Genomic DNA, 6,000 nt, shown 5'->3' with positions numbered 1-6,000 from the left:
CAGGTGCCATGGGAAGGTGGGTGGGGAGAGGGATGAAGTGAGAAGCTGGGAGGTGATAGGTGGATTAGGTAAAGGGCTGAAGAAGAAGGAATCTGCTGGGAGAGGAGAAGTGGGTGAAAATGAAGGAAAAAGGGCACCAAAGGGAGGTGGTAAGAGAGGGATGGGGTGAGAGGGAATCTGGCATGCAACATCAGAATGAAAGGGAAATCAAAATGCACTGCTGGAAGCAATGCTAGCCAGCTTAAACTAACATAATAACTTACATATAGCAAGAAGAACATTATCCACCACCATATTAAAGAAATGAGTCACAAACCACAATTTTCATTATTCTCAGAAATAGACAAGCATCGAATTTATCGCTTTGCCAGTGTGTGCACAAAATAATTTCAAATTTTCTTTTAAAATAATTATTCTGGAAATACCCACAATTTTTCTCTGAACAATAATAACATACACTCGTAAACTACTTTGAAGTTGAAAATAAGACATCATTAAAAATAAACTGAGAAATAGAAATAGCTTCCACATACTCCTGCCTTTGATTATTGCCTTTGTCAGTCAAGATTTTATGGCTACATAGCAGTCACATTGCAGACGATGAAGTACACTTCAAGAAAGACTAATGATTAGTAAGGGATCCACCATGCTGAAAATGTAGTCTCCCTACCACAGGCACACAATGACTCAGTGTACAAAATGTACTGCATTTACTTACCTGGGTTACTCTAACTGACCTCATGATCCCTAACATCTGTATATTTTCTTCCACGTTGTACACTTGACTATACTTCCCTGTGTTTTGTTCGGCCTTGGGTTCTTTACCCAAAAGCAGTGTAACTTAATTCCGCTAGCACTGCAGCAGTTCAAGAGAGCAGTTCACCAAAGGATTCTGAAAGAACAATTAGGAATGGGAAATAAATACTTGTCTTGCTGGTGATGTCCATATCCAAAAAAATGAATTGAATTGAATTGAATTGACTCTATTACTTACACTCTTCATATACATGAGGAATAAAATTCTTTACATTACGTCTCTGTCTAAACGTGCAATGTGCAATTTATAGTAGTTTATAATAAATAGGTATGTACAGCAGGACAGTCAATATAACATAGAAATGCAGTTGTATCAGCATGAGTTAATCAGTCTGATGCCCTGGTGGAAGGAACTATTCTGGAGCCTGTTGGTCCTGGCTTTTTTGCTGGGGTACCATTTCCCAGATAGTAGCAACTGGAACAGTTTGTGGTTGGGGTGACTTGGGTCCCCAATGATGCTTCGGGCCCTTTTTACACACTTGTATTTATGAATGTTCTGAATAGTGGGAAGTGCACATCTACAGATGTGCTGGGCTCTCCGCACCACTCTCTGCAGAGTCCTGCGATTGAGGGAAGTACAGTTCCAATAGCAGGCATTGAAGCAGCCAGTCAGGATGCTCTCGATTGTGCTCCTATAGAAAGTTCTTAGTATATGGGGGCCCATACCAAACTTCTTCAACCGTCCGAGGTGAAAGAGGCGCTGTTGTGCCTCTTTCACCTCATAGCCAGTATGTACAGGCCACGTGGGATCCTTGGTGATATTTATGCCGAGGAACTTAAAGCTGTTCACCTTATCAACCCCAGATCCATTGATGTCAATAGGGGCTAGACTGTCTCCATTCCTCCTGCAGTCCACAACCAGCTCCTTTGTTTTTGTGACATTGAGGGAGAGGCTGTTTTCTTGACACCACTGTGTCAGGGTGATGACTTCTTCTCTGTAGGCTGCCTCGTTATTATTTGAGATTAGGCCAATCAGTGGAGTGTCTTCAGCAAATTGAATTAGCAGATTAGAGCTGTGGGTGGCGACACAGTCATGGGTATGCAGAGATTAAAGGAGGGGGCTTAGTACACAGCCCTAAGGGTCAGAGGCACAGAGGTGAGGGAGCCTACTCATGCTACCTGCTGGAGATCTGACAGGAAATTCAGCATTCAACCACACAAGGCAGGGTGAAGGCAGAGGTCTCTGAGCCTCTTGTTGACCCTGGAGGGAATTATGATGTTGAATGCTGAATTGTATGAATGTTCTGAATGAAATGGTGTATTAAATAATTCTGTATGGACATCTACCTTTATTTACTTCATTAACAGTTTAACCTAATAGCATATGGAATACAACATCCCTTTTCCTGAATCCTAAGACCTTCCCAGTGGTGGGAGCATATCATGTCCTCTGCACTTGAGCAAACTAAATAATTTATTAGAAAGGAAGTGATGAAAGGGTTCAGAAATGGACCATGTGTAGATTATCTTCTGTGTATTCCCCTTACTGAATAATTTACTCACTACTTCCACAACTTTCATTCAACTTAGACAAGTAGAGTGCCTTCTCTTTTCCTGTCCCTGTCATGGTCCTGATTGTTTATTCAATAATTTCCTCTAATTTCCTTTGATTGTGCCATGGTTCCAACTGTTAATTTCCCAATTGTTTCTAGTTTTCTTTGATGACGGCACACCTGGTTTCCATCTGGACCTGCAATATAAGAACCCCTGCGTTACAAACCCTAGTTGCCAGATCGTTGGTCTTTTTACTGTGTGATAACTAACATTTCCTGGCCACTTAGAACTGTTTGTTCTAAGCTTAGCTCCAGTTTCAAGGTTTACCAACGAGAGTCCGTCTATCTGAGTCACGGCTCTGTGTCAAGTCTCTGAGTCAAGGCTTCATGTCAAGGCCTCGTGTTGAGGCCCTGTGTCGAGGCCCCACGTCAAGGCTTCATATCAGGGCTCCGTGGCAGGATCCCTCCTATTTGCTGTTTGGCATTTACGCCCGTGTAAGCATCCTAACTCAGTCTCCATGCCCGTGTCCTGCACTTGGGTTTGCCTCATTCGCCGTGTTCCATTGCAACAGTTCTATACTCTCAATGAAAAGTCATTTCTCTCCCATTGCAAAACAATGCTTTAGTAGCCCCTCCTGCATCGCAGGGAGTTTTTTGTTACCTTTAAGACCAGAAGACATAAGAGCTGAATTAGGCCATCAAGTCTGTTCCGCCATTCCATCATGGCTGATCCTGCCTCCTGCTCAATATCGTTCCTCTGCCTTCTCACCATATCCTTTGATGCCCTGACCAATCAGGAAACTCTCAACTTCTGCCGTAAATATTACTCACGGATGTGGCCTCCACCACAGTCTGTGGCAGAGTATTCCACAGATTCGCTACTCTCTGACAAAAATTTACTCCTTCCCTCTGTTCTAAAAGGTTGCTCCTCAATTTTGAGGCTGTGCCCTCTAGTGCTGAATACACCCACCACAGGAAACATCCTCTGCACGTCCACCTTGTATAGTTCTTTCAACATTCGGTGGGTTTCAATGAAATCCCCATGCATTCTTCTAAATTCTAGTGAGTACAGGCCCAAAGCTGCCAAACACTCCACGTATGTTATCCCCCAATTTGCTCTGGATTCTCTCTAATGACAACACATCTTTTCTGAGATATGAGACCCAAAACTGTTGACAATGCTCTTAAATGTGCCCTGAGTCTTATAAAGGCTCAGCATTAGCTCTTTGCTTTTATATTCTATTCCCCTTCAAATAAATGTCAACATGGCATTTGCCTTCTTTACCATAGACTTAACCTTCTGGAAGTCTTGCATGAGGACTCCTAAATCCCTCCGCACCTCTGATGTTTGAATTTTCTCCCCATTTAAATACGTCTGCACTATTGTTTCTTTTACCAAAATGCATTATCATACATTTCCCAACACTGTATTCAATCTGCCACTTTATTGCCCATTCTTCCAATTTATCTAAGTCCGTTGCAATTGTATTGCTTCCTCAGCACTATCTATCCCTCCACCAATCTTCATATCATCTGCAAACTTTGCCACAAAGCTATCGATTCCATTATCCAAATCACTGACAAACAATGCTATAATAACAATTCCCATACTGACCCCTGAGGAGCACCACTAGTCACTGGCAGTCATCTGATTAAGTTATGCATGATTATCAGGGACAAATAGGTTTAATCCCTGCACTTAATGAGCTTTAAATATATAATGCTTTCCGGTATATTATGTAATGGCTTCTTTGTAATGTTTCACTGCTCAGGCTAATGTAATGGCTTCTCTGTAATGTTAATTGCTGAGGTAATGGTTTCCCTGTAGCAGAAATGTTTGGGTTATAGCTGGGATATAATTATGCATGTTAGCCAATCAGAATTCTGTTGCCCTGACTGGAAGCCATTGGTTTTGCAGGCTTTTGCCAGAAGGCGGATGAAGAGAGAGGATGCGCGTGGAGAGGAGAGGTAGGCCGCCCGACAGGGTGGACTCCAAGCGGGAGTCTGGATATCGGCTACGCTCGGAGGAGATCGAATGGTGGAAAGAAGATCTTGCTGAGTGAGCTTCAACGACTGTGCACAGACTGTTTAATAAGATTGGCACTCTTTTTCTTTTATATTTTGTTTCTCTACTAACCACATAGTCAAAGTATGAGTTATAAAGCTTAATCATTTAATCACATATTGTGTACTGTTTGTTATTTCGGGGTACTGATTTGAAACAGGGGATTTATCACACAGCATCTACCCAAACGAGATTTCTTAAGTTTGGCCGGGCAGGGGGTTATCACCCCCGAGATCAAGCTGCTAGGTGAAGCGAGTGTTACAATTACATACGGTATTATATTTTCATGACCCTGAAAGGAAATGGACAATACTTTAAACCATATCTCTATGCACATTAGAATCTCTTGCCAACTGACTATAAAATTCCAGTGATGACATTGCACCAGTGGCTGTGAGGTAATATTAAATTTTCCAAGCAAAACATCTTAGCTGTAAACTGAAGAGTGCTTTCCAATTTTTGTAACACTAGTGAATAGTCCTCTTGCATAATAAGATGAACTGTTAACTTTCCAATCTACTTCATCATGGCCTTGCTCCTCAACTTCAAGTTTAAGATTGTTGTCATCTGACTGTATCTCTCTCTCTCTCTCCCTATATAGACAGTATATACATATATATGTATATACTGTATATATATCAAACTAAATGAAACAAAGTTCCTTGAGACCACAGTGTTCAAAGGTTCAATGGCAGAGAAATGTATACAATATACATCCTGAAATGCTTTTTTTACATACAGAACCACAGAGCACATGAAACATAATACTACCACAATTGAATTGATAAAGTATGATTCAAAATGCATGTTGTCCACAGCACAGGTAAATAGTAAACAGTAAACAGTAAGCAGCTTGCTGACCTTGTGTTGAGACCTTGGTGGTGGCAGGGGATTCATTAGTCTCACAGCATGAGGGGAAAAGCCCAGTCTGGCAGTCCTAGTCCTGATGCTTTTGTACATCCTTCCTGATGACAGTGCTCAAAGAGATTGTGAGATGAGTGGTAGGGATCCTCAGTTATGCTTGAGACCCTTCACATATAACACTCCCTGTAAATGTTTAAATAAGGGGAAAGGAGACTCCAGTGAGCCTGTTTGCGGTTCTTCCTATCCTTTGTAGGGTCTTGGAGACTGATGCCTTGTAGCTTCTCCCTCATTTTCTGCCTGCACTACAATTTCTCTGTCACCTTAGCACTTTATTTTGAATTCTGTTACTGTTTTCCAATATACTACTTCAATGCAATGAAGTGATGGATAGGTCGGTACTGATGGCATGCAGAACGATGCTTTTCACTGTACCATGGTAAATGTGACAACAATAGACTCATATTCAGAGATAGCTTGCAGTCCCTTAGCTGTGTTGAAGGTGGTATAAAATGATGAAAGCTGAGATTGGGAACATCCTGAAAGGCTTCATATTATTTTACCATATGAGGAAATTCCGACTCGCACTCAATTTATGGAAAATAAGGATGCACCAATAAATTTGCACCAAATATAAATATAAATGTTCACAATAATGCTACTTAGTGGTGTAAACTTGCATACTAACTTCTGTTGACTGTTGTTTTGATTTTACTGCATCAAATCATTTTTGTAGATCAAGTAAGGTACAGTTCCTTCCTATGC

General features: G+C 41.4%; 1 long non-coding RNA gene across 1 annotated transcript in view; it reads right to left on the bottom strand.

The window, feature by feature from the left end:
• Nucleotides 1-748: 748 nt before the first annotated feature.
• The window catches only part of LOC132378387 (uncharacterized), a 62,944-nt gene continuing 57,692 nt past the window's right edge, over nt 749-6,000 (bottom strand). The window contains exon 4 of the long non-coding RNA XR_009507023.1: nt 749-892. This is a non-coding gene — a long non-coding RNA (uncharacterized LOC132378387). The remainder of the gene's footprint in view (nt 893-6,000) is intronic.

The sequence above is a fragment of the Hypanus sabinus genome, chromosome 20, assembly GCF_030144855.1.
Source record: "Hypanus sabinus isolate sHypSab1 chromosome 20, sHypSab1.hap1, whole genome shotgun sequence".
Classification (NCBI taxonomy): Eukaryota; Metazoa; Chordata; class Chondrichthyes; order Myliobatiformes; family Dasyatidae; genus Hypanus; species Hypanus sabinus.
The sequence above is the reverse complement of the archived record's forward strand: the minus strand, read 5'-3'. Positions and strand labels throughout refer to the sequence as shown.